Raw genomic sequence first — 20518 nt, 5'->3', positions numbered from 1 at the left:
GTGCACCATCATGTGATGAGGGACCTCTTGAGGTGTATTCTGGGTGTTGACAGCTGAAACTTGCATTCCACTCAACTGTTGGGTAATTAGATTTATTTGCTGAGAACAAAAGTTTGTTCTGAGCAAGAAGAGCGTCAACAACTTCCACTTCCAAAATGCCTCTCTTCTGAGGGGTCTCAGAGTTCAAAGGATTCCAGTTGGAGGAATATAAGTATTGGTTGTTAGCAACCAACTCAATAAGCTCAATAGTCTCCTCTGGTGTCTTCTTCATGTGCAAAGAACCACCTGCAGAATTATCTAAGCGCATCTTGGACATTTCACATAAGCCCTCATAAAGGATATCCAGCTGAGTCCATATAGAGAACATGTCTGGAGGGCATTGCCTAGTCAGTAGCTTGAATCTCTCCCAAGCTTCATAAAGAGTCTCACCATCTTTCTGTCTGAAAGTCTGAACCTCCACCCTTAGCTTAGTCAGCTTTTGAGGTGGGAAAAATTTAGTTAGAAATCCAGTGACAACCTTATCCCAAGTATCCAGACTCTCCTTGGGTTGAGAATCTAACCACATTTTTGCTCTATCCTTCACAGCAAATGGGAAAAGCATGAGTTTCTACACCTCAGGATTCACTCCATTGGTCTTCACAGTGTCACCAATCTGTAAAAAATCAGAAATAAACTGATTTGGATCTTTCTGACGGAGTCCATGATATTGACAATTCTGCTGCACAAGAGTAACTAACTTTGGCTTCAGTTCAAAGTTGTTTGCATCTATAGGAGGTACCACAATACTTTTGCCATAAAGATCTGCACTAGGAGCAGTGTAAGAGCCAAGCACTCTTCTAGGTTTCTCATTCCCATTCGAATTTGCCACATTGGCATTAGCAGCATTATTATGATCCATAGTGGATTCTGCAGCCTTGTAAAGTCTTGCTTGTTGCAAACGCCGCCTCAAAGTCCTTTCAGGTTCAGGATCAAAGTCTAACAGAGGTTCCTTGTCCCTATTCCTTCTCATAAACAGACAGAAGACAAGAAAAGATGGGACTCTCTACGTCAGAGTGTAGAGAATTCCCAGTGAGGTAACCTGTGTAAAATAAATAAAATAAGCAACTAAATAAATAAAAAAAATTAAAACTTTCGAAATTTTTTTATTTTTAAAAAAAATATAAATAGGTAAATTAAAATAAAATTACTAGTTAACCCCAAACTTAATTTCAGAACTTAAGAGAAAACTAATTGATACAAAACTTGAAAATTAAAGCCAAGACGCAATTAAAACTAATAAAATAGAAAATTAAAAATAAAAATAATGCAAGGAGAAAATAAAACTAAAATGAAATAAAAATAAAAAGATGAAAAAAAAAGCTACGAAAATAAAAGACAAATAAACTAAACACGATAACTAAGTAATTTTAAGAACTATAAGCGGAAATAAAAATTGAAAAGGGAAGTAAAAAGAAACGGACACAGGGTGGTGTGAACAAAAAGAAAGAAAAATAAGGGAAAAATGGAAAACAAAATGGCTAATGCAAAAAGAAAACTAACTAAAGAAAAAAAATTATCTAATCCAAGCAATAAAACAACGAGTAGTTGTCAATCACAGTCAATCCCCGACAACGGTGCCAAAAACTTGGTGTGGAATTTATAACCCACAAACTAACCGACAAGTGCACTGGGTCGTACTAAGTAATACCTCAGGTGAGTGAGGGTCGATCCCATGAGGATTGATGGATCAAGCAACAATGGTTAAGTGATTGGCTTAGTCAGACAAACAAAAAATGGTGTTGAAGGTTCAAAAGCATTAACAGTAAATTCAGAATATCAGAAAACAAGCAGTAAACAAGTTGTGAATAATATATGGAGAAACAGTTAAGGCTTCAGAGTTATCTATTTTTCGGATTGACTTTTCTTACTAACTATTTTAATCATGCAAGATTTAATTCATGACAAACTATACGTGACTAAACCCTAATTCCTTAGACCTTTTTAGTCTCCTCTAAAATTCATCAACCGCCAATTCCTTGTCACTTAATTCCAATTAGAGGGTGAAGTTCAATTCTAGTTTATATGCCACAAAAACATTAATTACCCAAATATAAGAGGATTATATGTCACGTATCCCGTTAAGTCCAGATAATTAAAAATTTAGGAGAAATTGTTTTCAAGTTGTTGTTCAAGTAAAGAGCTTTTCCAAGTTATACAAGAACTCAATTAGAACAAGGGTCATACTTCCATTCCACCCAGATTCATAAAATAAAGAACGAAAACAATTCTTGAATTATAATCAGTACATGAATTAAAATAGAAAAATAATAGTATCAATCTATACAATAGACAGAGCTCCTAACCTTAATAGTGGAGGTTTAGTTGCTCATGGTTTAGAGAGAAAACTAGGATTCTGAAAAACTGTAAATTGCGGAATGAGGTAGAAGAGAAGAGATAGTCCGAAGGGCTGATTCTTTTCCCTTTTATATCTAATCCTAATTAATGTAAATTATAATTTCTAAAACTAAATAATATCTTTTTCTATTTTAAAATAAAAATTAAAGTTTTAATCAGAATAAATGAAAGATCTCGCGTAGCTTGTTGGAGAGGCTTGGGGACCACTTGATTGAAGAAGAGCTTGCACCCAACTTAAAAAAGGGTTGCGCCTTACTTGGAATGGGCAGCGCATCTTGGCTTGGAATGCTATAAGTGTTGCGCCTTACTTGGAATATAACCTACTCCTTGTGCGTGCTTGTTGTTGTGTATTGCGCCTAACTTGAGAATTCTCAAGTTAGCCACAGCCTAAGCAGAACTCCTTGGACGCCTCTTGCTCATCTTGGTGCCTAACTTGAGAAATCTCAAGTTAGGCGCTACCTTGGCTGCGTTGGATGGATGCATATGAGTGATCTTGGCGCCTAACTTGAGAAACCTCAAGTTAGGCGCCACCCTTGCTGACTTGGTGGAGAAGAAGTATGGACTATTATATATCGTTGGAAAGCTCTGAAAGTTAGTTTTCCAACGCCACTAGAATCACGTCCATTGGACCTCTTTAGCTTGAGTTATTCAGGTTTGAGTGCAGAGAGGTCAGGGTTCACAGCATCATTCGCCTTCTTCTCTTTTTCTGTAGAAACTCCATCAAATCCAGCCGAATGCTACCTAAAATAAACAGAATTGCACACGACTCAAAGTAGCATCCATAATGGCTAAAAGATAATTAATTCTTGATTAAACTCAATAAATTGAATGCAAATTCACTAGAAAAAGATATGAAAGATCACGCATCAAAAAGTAATGAAAGGTTCAAATGGGCAAAGATCAAAAGTTTTGAACAAGGGTGATCCTTGTTCTATATTTACTAATATGATAACTAAGAATTACGAAAATAACATTAACTAGTCTTGTAGCGCGAAAATCCACTTTCCGGCCCACTTGGTGAGTGTTTGAGCTGAGATTGAGTGAAGCCACAAGTTGGTACTCTCTCTGGGGGGTTGGACGCCATCTTTAGACTCCTTTTTTGGCGTTGGACGCCAGCTGCTCCCTTTTGGGCGTCCAACGCCAGGAATAAGGTTGGTAGCTGGCAATGAACACCAGTTTTGGGCCTTCATTTCCAGAGCAAAGTATAGACTATTATATATTTCTGGAAAGCCCTGGATGTTAGCTTTCGATAGCCATTGAGAGCGTGCTATTTAGACTTCTGTAGCTCCAGAAATGCTCCTTCGAGTGCATGGAGGTCAGAATCTGACAACATCTGCAGTCCTTTCTCTGTCTCTGAATCAGACTTTTCCAAAGCTCCTCAATTTAAACCAGAAAATACTTGAAATCATCATAAAATAAACAAACTCAAAGTAGAATAAAAAAATATGAATTTTGCACTAAAACCTATGAAAATATAATAAAACTTAAACAAAATATAATAAAAACTATATGAAAATGATGCCAAAAAATGTATAAAATATCCGCTCATCAGAACACCAAACTTAAACTGTTGCTTGTCCCTAAGCAACCAAAAATAAAGTAGGATTGAAAGAAGAGAAGGATACAATAAATCTCAGAGTTTTCAATGAAGCTCGGTTTTCAATTAGATGAGCGAGACTAGTGGCTATTCACTTCTGAATAGTTTTGGCATCTCACTTTCCTTTGAAACTCAGAATAATTGGCATCTTCAGGAACTTAGAATCCAGATGATATTATTGACTCTTCTAGTTTAGTTCTTTTTTATTCTTAAACACGGCTTCTTTTGGGTCTTGGCCGTGACCCTAAGCGCTTTGTTTCCAGTATTACCACCGGATACATAAACGCCACAGACACTTAACTGGGTGAACCCTTTAGGATTGTGATTTAGCTTTGCTAGAATCCCCAGCCAGTGATATCCAGAGTTCTTAAATACACTCTTTTGCTTTGGATCACGACTTTAACTGTTCAGTCTCAGGCTTTTCACTTGACACATTCACACCACAAGCATATAGTTAGGGGAATCAGCTCAATTGAACTGTTTAAGACAAGATTTTGTTTTTTAGGTCCTCCTAACCATTGATACTCAAAGCCTTGGATCCTTACTCTTGCCTTTTGGTTTAAAGAGCTATTAGCTTTTTCTTTTTCTACTGTTTTTTCTCTCTTTTTTTTCTCATGTTTCTATTTTCTTTCTCTTTCTTTTTGCTGTTTTTTCTTACTTCAAGAATCAAATTTTTTTTTGGATTTTTAGATTACTAATAATACTTCTCTTTTTTTTCATAATTCTTTCAAGAGCCAACATTCTTAACTCCAACATCAAACATGCACTGTTCATTCATGCATTCAAAAAGTAAAAACAATGCTACCACATCAAAATAACTGAACTATTCTTATGATATAACTCAAAATTCAAGAACCTCCCTATTCTTTTTCAAATAAAATTTTCTTTTAAGCAATGTAAGAGATATATGAAATATTTCATAGCTTTAAGACATAAGTAAAGAGGATCATGCACTAAAATAGACAATAAGATAAAATATATGGAAAATAGAAAAATAACATAGACAAAAAGGGACTAAGGGAACGGGTCCACCTTAGTGACTGCGGCTACTACTCCTTCTAGAGAATCTAATGGAGCGCTTGATTTCTTCTATGTCAGGCCCTTCTCTCTGTTGGTCTTCCCTCATGGCTCTTTGATCTTCTCTTATTTCATGGAGGATGGTGGAGTGCTCTTGGTGTCCCATCCTCAGCTGATCCATGTTGGAACTTAATTCTCCTAGAGAAGTATTCAGTTGATCCCAATAACCTTGAGAAGAAAAATGCATCCCTTAAGGCATCTCAGGGATTTTTTGTTGAGGCAGTTCCACATGTTCTTACTGTGGTTCACGTGCCGGCTTTCTAACATGCTCCATCCTTCTTTTAGTGATGGGCTTGTCCTCCTCAATGGGGATGTCTCCTTCTATGACAATTCCAGCTGAATTGCATAAGTGACATATGAGGTGAGGGAATGCCAACCTAGCTTGAGTGGAGGTCTTTTCTGCCATCTTATACAGCTCTTGAGGTATCACCTCCTGTACCTTCATCTCATTCCCAAGTATGATGCAATGAATCATGATGGCTTTGTCAATGGTCACTTCTGACCGATTGTTAGTAGGGATGATAGAGAGTTGGATGAATTCCAACCATCCTCTAGCTATAGGCTTGAGGTCAAGCCTTCTTAGTTGGATAGGCTTGCCATGAGCATCCATTCTCCATTGGGCTCCTTCCACACAAATGTCTAAAAGGACTTGGTCCAGCCTTTGATTAAAATTGACTCTTCTAGTGTAAGGATGTGGGTCTCCTTGCATTATTGGCAAATGAAGCGCCAACCTTACACTTTTCGGGCTGAAATCTAAGGGACGCCCTCGGACCATGGTGCTCCAACTTTTGGGGCTTGGGTTCACGCTTGTATCATGATGTTTAATGACCCATGCATTGGCATAGAACTTTTGCACCATCAAGATTCCAACTTCCGGAATAGCATTAGTTAGGACTTTCCAACCTCTCCTCCGGATTTCTTGTCGAATCTCTGGGTACTCATTCTTTTTTAGCCTAAAAGGGACTTCAGGAATCACCCTCTTCTTTGCCACTACTTTATAGAAGTGGTCTTGATGGGCTTTAGTTAGGAATCTCTCCCTTTCCCAAGGTTCAGAGGCGGAAGCAACAGCTTTCCCTTTCCTCTTTCTAGAGGATTCTCCGACTTTGGGTGGCATAAGTGTGAATGAAAAGCAAAAAGCAAGGCTTTTCCAACACCAAACTTAAAAGGTTTACTCGTCCTCGAGCAAAAAATGGAAGAAAAGAATAGAAGAAGAAGAGAATGGATGGAAAAAGAGGGAGAAGGGGGTTCGGCCAAGTGGGGGCTTATGTGTATGAGGTATGTGTATGAAGGGTTGTGGAAGAGGTATTTATAAGGGTGGGATGGGGTAGGGTTTGAATGGGAGGAGGAATTGGGTGGGAAATATTTGAATTTAAAGTGGGTGGGGGTTTGTGGGAGTTATGATGGGTTTTGGGAAGAGATATAGATGTGATTGGTTGAGGGTTTATAGGGAAGAGTGTGTGGGGAAGAGTGAAAGTAGAAGAGAGAAGAAGGTGGTGTAGGTGGACATTCTGTGGGACCCACTGATCCTGAGAGGCTAGAAAATTCGAATTTCGTGCCCCTTGTGGGCGTTGAATGCCCAGCTCCTACTCCTAGCTGGCGTTCAACGCCAGCTTTATGCTCCTCATAGGGCGTTGGACGCCCATAGGGGACCTCCTTCCTGGCGTTTAATGCTAGGTTTCTGCCTCCTGGCTGGCGTTTAACGCCAGCTGCAAGCTCCCTGGCTGGCGTTCAATGCCTGCAATGCTGCTCTTCTTGGGCGTTGAACACCCATTAGGGCTACCCTGTGTGGCGTTCAACGCCAACTTGGCTACTCTTTTTGGGCGTTGAACTCCTACTCTTGCCTCATTGTCTAGCGTTCAATGCTAACAAGGTACCTGCTCCAGGGTGTTCTGTTTCCTGTTCTGACTGTCTTTGTTTCTGTTCTAACTACTGCACATGATCACAAACTTAAAGAAATAATTATGTAAAATAAACTTAAAGAAAAATAGAAATAACTAATTATGGTTGGGTTGCCTCCCAACAAGCGCTTCTTTAACATCACTAGCTTGACGGTTAGCTCCTTACGAAGATGGATAGGGGCTCAAAATTTTGCCCTTTACAGTGAACTTATTGCCTGTACTCTCATGGATGAGCTCCACATGTTCTAGAGACAGGATCCTGTTCACTGTGTGTGGAATGACTGGGTTGTTAGTGACGACAACTCTCATTCCAGGTGAGAGGCCTTCGGTGAGAATTTTCTTGTCCCTCCAGCCTTGAGGTACTTTCTTCTTAGTACCTTTATTCTCAATGCTTAATGATAGTTTCCCAACACCAAACTTAGAATTGGTGTCTGGGGGCTCTATATAGCTTTACACCGAGAGAGAAGGTTGGAACACTAAGTGTTGCACAATTGTCTCTCTTTTGTCAGAGGGAGAGTTAGGGCTAGGTATCTTGAATAAGATACAGTTGTCATGCAATTGCAGGACTAGCTCTCCCCTTGCTACATCAATGATGGCATTGGCAGCGGCTAGGAAGGGTCTTCCAAGGATGATAGATTCATCCTCTTCTTTCCCAGTATCCAAGATTATAAAATCTGCAGGAATGTAAAGGTTTTCAACCTTTACTAAGACATCTTCTACCAGACCATATGCCTTTTTCATTGACTTGTCTGCTATCTCTAGTGAGATTCTGGCAGCTTGCACCTCAAAGATTCTCAGTCTTTCCATTACAGAGAGTGGAATGAGGTTTATGCTTGACCCTAGGTCACACAGAGCCTTCTCAAAGGTAATGGTGCCTATGGCGGAAGGAATTAGGAAGTGTCCAGGATCTGGCAGCTTCTGAGGTAGTTTCTTTTGAACCAAGGCATCGAGTTCCTTGGTGAGCACTAAAGGTTCTTCCTCCAATGTCTTTGTTCCAAATAACTTGGCATTTAGCTTTATGGGGACTCCTAGGTACCGAGCAACTTACTCTTCCCTAGTTTTCTCTTCCTCATCAGAGGAAGAGTGATCTTCATAATCCATAATTTGAAACAACGCATTCAATGGGACTTCTATGGTCTCCTCATGAGCCTTAGTTGCCTTTAATTCTTCAATAGGGAAGTGTTTTGTGAGTGTTAAACATCCAACTGCCCTATTACTGGCGTTCAACACCAGCTGTTGTGTCACTTTGGGCGTTGGACACCCAGTAAGGACTCCCTTACTGGCGTTCAATGCCAGGGATGGCTCTTCTTTGGGCGTTGAACGCCCTGTAAGGACTCCCTTACTGGTGTTCAATGCCATATTATCACCTTTAGATTCGGCCTCAACTTCTACAGTGATGGCCTTGCACTCTTCTCTTGGGTTTATTTCAATGTTGCTTGGGAGAGTGTGAGGAGGGGTCTCAGGGATTCTCTTACTTAGCTTACCAACTTGTACCTCTAGATTTTTTATGGAGGACCTAGTTTCTTTTTTGAAACTGTGAGTGTTCTTAGAGAGTTCAGAGACTATGGTTGCTAAGTCAGAGAGGCTCTGCTTAGAAGTATCCATATGTTGCTGAGAAGATGGGAATGATTTATTACTGTTAAACCTATTCTGGTTTCTTCCACCTTGATTGTTGTTGAAGCCTTGCTGAGGTTTCTGTTGATCCTTGATAAACCCATATTTTATGATATGTATTGTGCTCAATTCAGGTGATTTATTCAATCCTTCACTCACTTATTCATGTAAATTACATGGTTTTACTTTCCCTTCCTTATTATGTGATATATGTGAAATACATGTTTCCTATGCTTTAAAATTATTTATTTTAATTACCCTTTATTACCATTCGATGCCGTGATTTGTGTGTTGAGAAGTTTCAGATCTTCTAAGGCAGGAATGACTTAAAGGATGGAAAGGAAACATACAAAAATAGAAGGAAAGCACAAAATAGAGTTTTTGAAGAAACTGGCAGCGACGCGAATGCATGGATGACGCGGCTGCATGCCTAGCGCAAAAAGACAGCGACACGAACGCGTGACTGACGCGGACGCGCGCCATGAGCAGAACACAAATGACGCAGACGCATGACCGAAGCGAACGCGTGATAAGAAAAACTCCAGATGACGCGACCGCGTTACCCACGCGGACGCGTGACAGACGCCACGCACCAGAAATTACAGAAAACGCTCTCAGCGATTTCTGAAGCCCTTTTTGGCCCAGATCCAAGTCCAGAATGTACATATTAGAAGTTATGAAGTGGGGGAATGCATCCATATGGGGGAGATCTCCAATTATTCACTTTTCATAGTTTAGATGTAGTTTTTAGAGGGAGAGGTTCTCTCCTCTCTCTTAGGTTTTAGGATTAGGATTACTTCTCTTCAAATGCAGGTTCAATGTTCCTCTTGTTTACTTTCTACTTTTATTATATACCTTTGATTATTATTTATCTCTTCGATTTGGCTTATGCTACATTCATGTTTTGATTTTCTTAATTAATATTATTTGAGGTATTTCAGTTTATGATTGTTTCATTCTATTTATGAATGTTTTTAATTTAATTTAGAAATTTTCTTCCTTTTGGCTTTGGTTAAGTAATTGGTAACACTTGAGTTGTCAAACTCAGCAGTGGTTGAAATTGGCAGATTCCTAATTAATCTAGATCGCTCTAAAGCTAGTCTTCCTACAGGGATTGACTAGGACTTGATGATCAATCTAATTAGTCCACTTGACTTAACTAAGTGGGATTAAAATCTAATTCTCATCACACCTGATAAGGATAACTAGGATAGGAATTCTAAACTCTCATACCTTGCCAAGAGTTTATTTTACAGTCATTTATTTATTTTATTTGTCATTTAAATTACTTGTTCCTTACTTTTAAAACCCTAATTTACAAAACTCATAACCAATAATAAGAACATACCTCCCTGAAGTTCCTTGAGAAGACGACCCGAGGTTTAAATACTTCGGTTATCAATTTTTTAGGGGTTTGTTACTTGTGACAACCAAAACGTTTGTACGAAAGGATTTTCTGTTGGTTTAGAAACTATACTTACAACGCGATTACTTTTATTTTTTACCGATAGAAAATTCTGATCGTGAATCCTTCTATGAGAAGTTAGGATTATTTCTCCATTAGGAGTTGTAGGTGTTTCCATAGGATTCTCCCATGTAATTCACCTCTTCCATAGTGGGTTGATCTGGATCATAAGCATCTCCTTCATAGGAGGTGTCTTGAGTGCTGCCAACTGTAGCTTGCATTCCAATCAAATGCTGAGAGATCATATTGACCTATTTGGTCAAGATCTTGTTCTGAGTCAGTATGGCATTCAGAGTGTCAACCTCCAGGACTCTTTTCTTCTAAGCTACCCCATTGTTTATAGGGTTTTTCTCAGAAGTGTACATGAATTGGTTGTTTGTAACCATTTCAATTAGTTCTTGTGCCTCTTCGGACGTTTTCTTCAGGTGGAGTGATCCACCAGCAGAATGGTCCAATGACATCTTGGACATCTCAGATAGTCCATCATAGAAGATACCTAGGATAGTCAATTCTGAGAGCATGTCAGGAGGACATCTCCTGATCCATTGTTTGTATCTTTTTCAAGCTTCGTAGAAGGATTCACCCTCTTTTTTTCTGAAGGTTTGAACTTCCACCCTGAGCTTGCTCATCTTCTGAGGTGGAAAGAACTTGTCCATGAATGCATTGACCAACTTTTTCCATGAGTCTAGGCTTTCTTTGGGTTGAGAATCCAACCATATCCTAGCTCTATCTCTAAGAGTAAAAGGGAAAAGCATAAGCCTGTAGACCTCAGGATCCACTCCATTGGTCTTAACAGTATCACAGATTTGCAAGAATTCAAATAAGAATTGATGTGGATCTTCCTGTGGAAGTCCATAAAATTTGCAATTCTGTTGCATTAGAGAGACTAACTGAGGCTTAAGCTCAAAGTTATTTGCTCTAATGGCAGGTATGGAGATGCTTCTTCCATAGAAGTCAGAAGTGGGTGCAGTAAAGTTACCAAGAACCTTCCTTGCATCTCTTTCATTATTCGGATCGGCTGCCATCTTTGTACTTTCAGCTTCTTATTCGAAAAGTTTTGTGAGGTTTCCTCTGGAGTGTTGCGCTTTAACTTGTTGTAAATGCCTCCTTAGGGTCCTCTCAGGTTCAGGATCAGGATCAAAGAGATGTTTTTTATCTCTGTTCCTGCTCATAAACAAGAAAAAGAAAAACAAAAAAGAAGGATAATGGGATTTTCTATGTCAAAGTATAGAGAACTCCCAGTGAGATGTGAAGAAGAAAGAAGAATGAGGGTAGAGGAGTGAGAAGAAGAATTCGAATATGAGGGGCAGAAGAATTCGAATATTCAGAAATAAAAAGGGAAACTAGAATTAAAATATTTTTGTTTTTATTTTAATTATTAATTGAATTAAAAAGATTTGAAAATTGAGTGTGATTTTTGAAAAAAAAAAGAAAGAGAAAGAGGTAAGAAGTTTTCGAAAATAGAAGAGAGAGGAATTAGTTAGAAAGTTTTGAAAAAGAGGGAAGAGAAATGAGAGTATTAAAGAGATATATCAAACTTTTAAAATTACAATAAGATAAACAAGTAACTAATTAAGAAAGATTTGAAAATAAGATAAGATAGCAGATTTTAAAAAGATTTTATTTTAAAAAGTTTTAAATTCAAAATTGGAAAGGAAAAGTCAACAAGATAAGATAAGAATTGAAAATATTTGAAAAAAAATTGATTTTGAATTTTGAAATTGAAACAAGATAAGATAAAGATTTGAAAATAAGTTGAAAAGATAAGATATGGTGAAGATTTGAAAAAGATTTGAAAAGATAAGATTCAAAATTTAAAATTTAAACTTTACTACCAAGAAAATACTAAACTTAAAAAATTTTAAATCAAGATAAGAAAAAGGGAATAAGATTTTCGAAAATTTTGAATAGAGATAGAAAAGATATTTTTTATTTTTTTTCAAATTAAAGAAGAAAGAGAAAAACAACTAAAAGACACCAAACTTAAAAATTTTTTTATCAAGCTTTTTCGAAATTTTAAAGAAAAACAACTAAAAGACACCAAATTTGAAATTTTAAGATCAAAACAAGAAAAGAAACAAGAACAACTTAAATACCAAGAAGAACACTTAAGAACAAATTCGAAAATTTTAAAAAAATAAAGAACACACAAAGGACACCAAACTTAAGAACTGACACTAGACTCAACCAAAAGACAAAGAAAAGATGGATTTTGAAAAAGTTTTAGAAAAAGAAAAACAAAATACACGAAACAAAATAGTAAAAAGTACTAAATCTAAGCAACAAGATAGTCCGATAGTTTGTCAAACTCGAACATTCCATGGCAACGGCGCCAAAAACTTGGTGCACGAAATTGACTCTGCAATATTCGCACAGATAGACCAGCAAGTGCACCGGGTCGTCCAAGTAATACCTCAGGTGAGTGAGGTCGATCCTACGGAGATTGTTCATTTGAACAAGCAATGGCTATCTTATTGATCTTAGTCAGGCGGATAGAAAAGATATTTATTGTAGAAAAACGCATAAAAACAGAATAAATAAAATATTACGGGATAGGTGTGAAATCAATTGATAAGAGAATGGTTGAGACTTTGGAGATTCTTCCTCCTTCTGGGTCAACTTTTCTCACTGTCTACTCCAACTTCTGATGATTCATTCCATGGCAGGCTGTAAGTGACTAACGCTAGGTCAATGGTCATTAATCTCCTCTGCTTCAGATCAAACGCCAGGTCAGTGGTCATCCAATCTGAACGGGGGTGAAGCTCCTGCAGTCCATTCCCTTGGTGATCTTACTCAAAGCGCCACAGACAAGGTCGGATCTTTCAGATCAGAGAATGCTGCTCCATTGATTCTAGCCTATACCACAAAGGCCCTAATCGCCCTGTACCTCGACTGAACTGATGTCTCCAAGTCCCCAACGAAGTCGTGGATTAGCCGTCTAAGCGATGTATAATCAAGCTTGTGGTTCAGTACTATCCCGTCAAGGACTCGTAAGAACCCATGTAGAATAGGGATGACGGTTAAGTTACACTCCCAATTCATTAGGATGAAGAATGAAGATACATCTTAGAATGGAATCAAGTGCAAGCAAGAAAAGATAGGTGCAGAAAGTATTTGTGTCAGAATTACTGTTAGTTGTGGGTGATGCAATATATCAAACAGTTAGTGGGTTAGCAAACAGAATTGAAAATAACAAAGAAAAACAAAAGAGTAGAGGGGGAAGGGAAGAAGTTTAACTAAAACAGAAAGTAAATCACTCAAACAGAAAATGAAATTCACAAAATAAAAATGCTCAATCTATTGATCTTCCAATTTAATCATTGTTGATGCACAATCAATCCCCGGCAACGGCGCCATAAACTTGATGCGCGAAAAGCTTGTCTCGCAACAAATCTCCCTTTGGCAAGTGTACCGAATTTGTCGTCAAGTAAAAACTCACAATAGAGTGAGGTCGAATCCCACAGGGATTGATTGATCAAGCAACTTTAATTAGAAGAGTGTTCTAGTTGAGCGAATCCAGAATTTGGGTTGAGAGTTGCAGAAAATAAAATGGCGGGAATGTAAATAACAGAAAAGTAAATGCTAGAATTAAAGGACTGGAAGTAAATGACTGAAAATAAATTGCAGAATTGTAAATGGAAATGGGGGATTTGCTCATAAAAGTAAATGGAAGAAATTAAAGAGAATGGGTAAGATCAGAGATGGGGAGTTCATTGGGCTTAGGAGATGTTGCAATTCTCCGGATCAAGTTCATTTTCATCTCTTCCTCAATCAATGCACTCATTGATCTCCTTGGCAATCTTAATTGATTGAATTACAATTTCTTGCAATTCAATCTCTCAAGTCTTGATCAATAGCCAATTTCTTGGTCAATTGCTCATGAGAAGAGATGAAGTATGGTCACTGATTATACCACATGCATTTCCCAAATCAAGTATTGAGAGGGTTATAGTCACATACCCATCCAAACCCAATTTGGTCCAGCATGAGAAAGTATTTCTAGCTTGATCTCTTCATTCCTCTTTCAAGGTTCAAAAGAGATCCAAGTTTGAATAGCTTCTTTTCCAAGATAACTAATCAATTGGATGAAGATCGAAAGCTTTCAAGTAAAATCAAGAGAAAAGATAGAAGAAGAATAATGAAAATTAGTATTGATCCATCAAATTACAACAGAGCTCCCTAACCCAATGAAAGGGGTCTAGTTGTTCATAGCTCTTGAAAATGAAAACAAAGATGGAGAATACATCATAAAACTAGAAAATGCAGAGAAAGTAAAATACAGAGAGTAGTTCTCTTTTTTCAACTTCCAGAACTCCATTAACAATTCAAAGCTACTCCTATATATACTACTTCTCTCAGCTTCTAGTTGACTCTTCAAGTCTTGGGCCTTTGGATCTTAAGTTTGAAGTAGTTCTCTTCTTCATTTGGGCTTGGCTTTACTTGCAGAGAGAAAATGTGAAGTGGGCAGAGACTTTAGCTCAGGACGTTAGGGGTGTTAACGTTTAGTGAAAATATGAGTTCGAGAACGTTAGTGACAATCAACTTTCTCACTAACGTTACTAAGTAAAAGCCACGTTAACTTCAACGTTAGTGGTATAAACGTTGCCACTAACGTTGCCTCTAAGTCCTTCGCACACGTTATTGAGACTTAACATTTCTAATAACTTTGAAAAGCCCCCTTTGTTCCCACGTTAGAGCCCACGTTAACTTAGTTAACGTGGCTCTTTAACGTGGGCTTGCCATCCTTCGAGAACGTTAGTGACACTCAACATTGTCACTAACGTTCCAAGGTGCCCCTATGCCTCACGTTAGAGTCCACGTTAACTAGGTTAACGTGGCTTCTAACGTGGCCATGCTTAGCCATCCCCAACGTTAGTGACAATGTTGAGTGTCACTAACGTTGGCCATTCTTTCACTCATCAACGTTAGCTTCCACGTTAACTAAGTTAACGTGGAAGTTAACGTGGCTCCTTGGGGGGTTGTGTGGTTGCTTCCAACGTTAGTGACAATGTTGGGTGTCACTAACGTTGTCGACCACTCTTGCTTCTTACGTTAGCTCCCACGTTAACCAAGTTAACGTGGGAGTTAACGTGGTATGTTTCTCCTTAGGCCAACGTTAGTGACAATGTTGAATGTCACTAACGTTGGCGTTTCTCCGCCTTTCTAACATTAGAGGCCACGTTAACTAAGTTAACGTGGACTCTAACGTGGCCACTTATGAGCATTTGCCAACATTAGTGACAATGTTAAGTGTCACTAACGTTGGCTCAGCTTCCCTTCTCCACGTTAGAGTTCACGTTAACTTAGTTAACGTGACTCTTAACGTGGTCAATGATGGCTTCGAGAGCGTTATTGGCAATCACTTTTCTCATTAACTTTGCAAGTTACCTCCCATTCCTTGCTTCCTTTGGTCCTGAAATCAAGCAATAGAGTACATCAAAGTTCTAGTCCAAGTCATGGGTAATGCAACATACAATCTGTCACTAAACTTATGCAAAGTCCTCATGAAATAATGTAAAATGCACAATGTACGCTTGAATCATGGTGTAAGTGAATATCTACCCAAAACTAGCTTATTTTCTAAGAAAATGCATGAAACTAACCTAAAAACAGTAAAGAAAAGGTCAGTGAAACTGGCCAAGATGCCCTGGCATCACAACACCAAACTTAAAGCTTGCTTGTCCCTAAGCAAGTACTAGAACAAGAGAATGATGAATGGAATGCCAAGAGCAATGAGTCATTCTTGTGGAAGTCATATCACTGATTTTATGGTGGTTTCATGCATAGCAACTTAGGTTCATTCCTGGCTTTCAAACCTTTATCATGTCTTAAAACACTCACTTTGCTTACATCCCATGAGACTTTTATTCATTGATCCCTTTATTGTCATTTCAGACCTTATTGGTGTTCTTAGGCTAAGTTCTCTGTAAGGGGGCAACTTTTTAAGATAAGCTTTCAGCCAACACTCCCGAACCAGTTGGTTCAAGGTGCTAGGTGTTGAAGCACCCCTAAGGACTTACTCCCTCAAGTCTCTCCCCCATACATACATACCACAGGCATATAGTTCATTTATTTTCCTTCTTGAGACCTTGGTGTCCAGCACCTCTTTGGGTTACTAAATGCTCTGTGGTGAGGGTTACTCTTGATAATGGACTTTCAGCTGATAATCCCGGGTTAGTTAACCCAAGTTACTAGGTGATAAAGCACCCCTAAGAGCTTATTCATGCAAGTAGATCCCTCACACAGGAACACCACAAACACATATCTTAAGATCAAAACCATTGGTGCCTAGCCTTATTGCTTACTCTTTTTCTTTTGTTTTTCCACTTTCATTATTCTTTTCTCTTTCTCTTATTAGGATCTTGTCATATACTTAGTCTCATGAGTATATTCAAAGCAAAGTATTCAGGCCAGATAGTTGTCATCCCACTTTATGATTGAACCAACTTAGCTAACTTATGATCATACCATAAACTCATGAATGTACTCCATAGTGTGAACTCCACTCTGGTCTTTTGAAACATAAACATTCTCTCTTTATTTGATTAAAAAGGGACAAGCATACAAGTAAGTAAAGTAGGGATGCAGTGACATAAAGACTAGTGCACATAGACTTTCTTCAATACCAAAAACTTAAAAGACATAATTGAAAAAGGTTTAAACATAACATGGAAGCAAGTTCTATTTCATACAAGATCTTTCTTATTTAAAACATAGAGAAAGATGGAACAAAGAAGGAACTCCACCACCTTTTACTGTTGTGGATGTCCATGCTCTTTTCCTTGCTTGTCCTCCTTGTTTCCTCTTGCATTTCCTTGCATCTGTGCCAATCTTGCTTGCTTCCAATCCTTAAGTGCCTTCCTCACTGACTCATGACTCTCTTCCACCCTTTGTCTTTCCTTTCTGCTAATTCATCCTTCATTTCGTCATACTTGGCTATTCCTGGATGCAATATTGGCAGCTGTCCCACTAAGTAGCCGAGCCTGGCTTGAGTGTTTATGTGATGTCCTGTTTCGCTCATGTAAACTTCTTCTGCGAATGCCCTTTGCTCGTCCAATAGTTCTGCCTGTTCTATTTGTCTTCGATGCATCTCATGTATGTGTGCCCCTTGATGTGCTTGGATGTTGATTAGCCTTTGGGTGGATTCTTGTTGCTCGTTTTGCCTTTGTTCCATCCTGTTGAATGTTTCTCCCCATTGTTGTCCTTAAAATAGTTGCTGTTCCATCATTTGCCTTTGCCACTCACCTTGCTGAGTCATCCATCTTGAGAGTGTTTCCTCTTGCTGCCCCATTATCTGTAGTTGAAGCTCTTTCTGTGCTCCTTGGCTTTCCAAATATTGTCTAGACAAGCCATCAATGGCCTCCTACAATTGGTGCATGTCCAAGGTCTGTTGTGCTTGACCCTCTAAGACTTGTCCTTCCACTACTTGAGGGGTTGTCCTCTTCCTTTGCTTTCGCTGAGGCAAAGGGGATGCTGCAGCATTCATCCTTCGTACAGTTATTGGGATGCCTTCCTTTATCCACATGGGGTTCTCATCTTCAAAAACTACCCCAGCTTTCTTGCATATTCGGTAAATAGTGCTGGGATAACCTAACGTTCCTCTTGAGTCGTTTTTCTCTGCCATCTTTCTAATACCTTCAGCTATGAGTTCATGAACCTTGATTTCTCCTCCCTTCAGTATACAGTGCACCATTGTGGCTCTCTTGACATTCACCTTCGAGTTGTTTGCAGCTGGGAGAATAGACCTTCTCACTAGCTCAAACCACCCCTTGGCTTCAGGAGTGAGATCTGTTCTCTTGATGAACTTCGGTTTATTTCCCGCACCCCTTTCCCAGTCAACTCTTGGTACACAAATATCTTGCAAAATCTGGTCATAATTGGGGTTGTCCAATCTTGAGTGATAGCTTTCTTCTTCAAACTGTATAGACCGTAGCTTCAATGCCCTCATGATACTCATGGGACCAAAGTCCACCATCTTTCCTCTCACAAAGCTTGTGTAAGACTCATCCTTCTTATCATATCGAACCGCATTTGCATAAAATTCTCTTATGAGGTTTGCATTCACCTTAATGACCGGGTCAGTGAGGAGCTCCCATCTTCTCCTTTCTATCTTCTCTGTGATTTCGGGGCACTCAGTCTTTTTAACTTGAAATCCCAGCTCATAAATGATTTCCTTATCAACCATCCACCCGTATTGCAATGCATGATGCAAGCTTCTAAATCTCTTTTCATCATATGGGTGTTCTTCCATGGGTTCCTTTCCCTTCCTTCTTTTAGAACCCGAAGACGCCATGAATGATAGTTAATATGTGAAGGTGGCAAAGTTGTGGAGATTTTTGGTTGTTTAAGGTTTTATTGCGATGAAGAGAGTGAGGTGGGAAAAAGATTTTTAATGGGGTAGGGAGTGTCTTGTACCGAAATAGAGAGTGGTGAAGATTGGGTAATGACAATGAAGGTGGGTACGGAACAAGGGTCCTTTATATAGAGAAGTTGTGAGAGAATGGAGGGTGTGGATTGATTGAGTGGTTACTTGATGGAAGGTTGGGGTGATGCATGGATAAAAGACAAGGATCATCACTTTATGAATGAGATTGCTCGGTCTTTTAGGGGTTCCATTTTTCCAATGTTGCATGGCAACATTTTCCAATGTATTCCCTTTTTAGAACAAGTGTGTAGCCCTTCCTTTTGTGGTGTCCGATCCTTCTTTATTTAGTTGTCCAATCCATCCCTTTTTATGCTTCTTTTCTTTTCCTATAAAGATTTAAAATAAGGAAATTAATATCATAAAAATCAAACTCTACGGCTAGAATAATAAAGAGAAGAAAACAATAGTTTGTTTATTTATGAATTTCAACTGACTAACTACTTGTGTATCCTTATGCATTTTGGTGGCACCATGGGGTGACACCAAACTTAGTTTGAAGCAATGTGATGAAAAGTTTTGTTCAAAGCTCCCAAGACTAGCATGCATCTTGGTTTGCTTTGAACACCAAACTTGTTCTTCACTATATACTGCATGATAAAGATTTCACCAAGTGTTTGTCAAGTTTGGGTTGAAATTCATAAACATTGATTTATTCATTATTTTAAAAAACATATAAAACATGGGTTGCCTCCCATGAAGCGCTTCTTTAGCGTCACTAGCTTGACATTTTTCCCTCATCAGGGTGGTTGGTAATGCTTAAAGTCCTCCCCTCTTGCTGTGGACTTATATCCATTGATTGGATCAATGATCTCTACATGTTCCAGGGAAAGAACTCTGTTGATAGTGAAGACCTTGGGTAACTGAGATGGTACAGTAGGGAGATTAGGGGGAATATCTGGGAAGTAAGCTGAGACAACTCTATCCCCCGGAGAGAAGTCTTCCGTAGGGATCTTCTTGTTCCTCCACCTCCTTGGTACCTTCTTCTTTGTTTCTTTTGAGGTTGCCTTCCCCTTGGTGACCTCTTTTTCTAAAGGAGTTGTGATGTTGTCTTCACCTGCCTCTAGAGGTTTAGGTTCCTCCAACTTTTCCTTGAGCTGTGGCAATTGCTGTTTTCCTTGTTTATCTATTAAGGGGATCTCAGAACGAACTGGCTGTGCTTCAGTTCTTGTTTCCTCCTTCAGTGTCTCATTATCATTTGTGCTTAGTTCCTTGTCCTCTTGATCTGTTTCTTGTGAGAGTTTGAAAACATTGAAGCTGAGTCGTTCATCATGGATTCTCAATATTAGCTCCCCTTTCTCTACATCGATAAGTGCTCTGGCCGTAGCTAGGAATGGTCTTCCCAATATGATTGGATGAGTGTGACTCTCTTCCATGTCCAGGATGACAAAGTCTATTGGGAGAAAGTATTTCCCAACCTTTAACAACACATTTTCCACCACTCCTATTGCTTGCTTTTGAGTTTTGTCAACCAGTATGATGATTACATCTATGGGCATTATCTCATTGATCTGTAGCCTCTTCACCAGGGATAAGGGCAGTAAGTTGATGCTGGCCCCCAAATTACATAGTGCTCTATCGAACATAGTTTCACCTATGGCACAAGGGATGTGAAAACTCCCTGGGTCTCTTCTTTTTGTAGGCAACTCAGGTTGAATAAGGGCACTACATTCCTTGTTCATCACTATAGTCTGGCCTCCTTTGAGTGAGCTTTTTCTGGGAAGAAGTTTCTTCATATACTTGATGAATGCAGGCATTTGTTGAATTGCCTTGATGAATGGTATGTTCACATGCAGAGATGCAAACAAGTCTAGGAACCTTGAGTATATTCTTTTTCCTACAGCACCATTGAGCAGTTGAGGGAAGGGTGCATAGAGCTTCAGCAGCTCTTGTTGTGAGATTTCTGGTTCTTGGTGATCTTTATCCTCCTCCTTTGTTGAGTTGTCTTCAGTCTCTTGATCACTTGTAGTGACCATTTTGCAATCTTCCCATCTTACTTTCTTTGCTTCTCCTTTGGGGTTTTTCTCCGTGTCACTAGGAAAGCTATCAGT

At 38.9% G+C, this 20518-nt stretch overlaps 1 non-coding gene across 1 annotated transcript; it reads left to right on the top strand.

Moving 5' to 3' along the window:
- The first annotated feature begins 362 nt into the window (after window positions 1-362).
- LOC112739029 (small nucleolar RNA R71) lies at window positions 363-468 on the top strand. The gene has a single exon (XR_003169970.1). It is a non-coding gene; the product is annotated as a small nucleolar RNA R71 (small nucleolar RNA).
- The last annotated feature ends 20050 nt before the right edge of the window (window positions 469-20518 follow it).

The sequence above is a fragment of the Arachis hypogaea genome, chromosome 13 (genome assembly GCF_003086295.3).
Source record: "Arachis hypogaea cultivar Tifrunner chromosome 13, arahy.Tifrunner.gnm2.J5K5, whole genome shotgun sequence".
Classification (NCBI taxonomy): Eukaryota; Viridiplantae; Streptophyta; class Magnoliopsida; order Fabales; family Fabaceae; genus Arachis; species Arachis hypogaea.
Note: the sequence above shows the minus strand (reverse complement) of the source record. Positions and strands in the feature narration are given on the sequence as shown.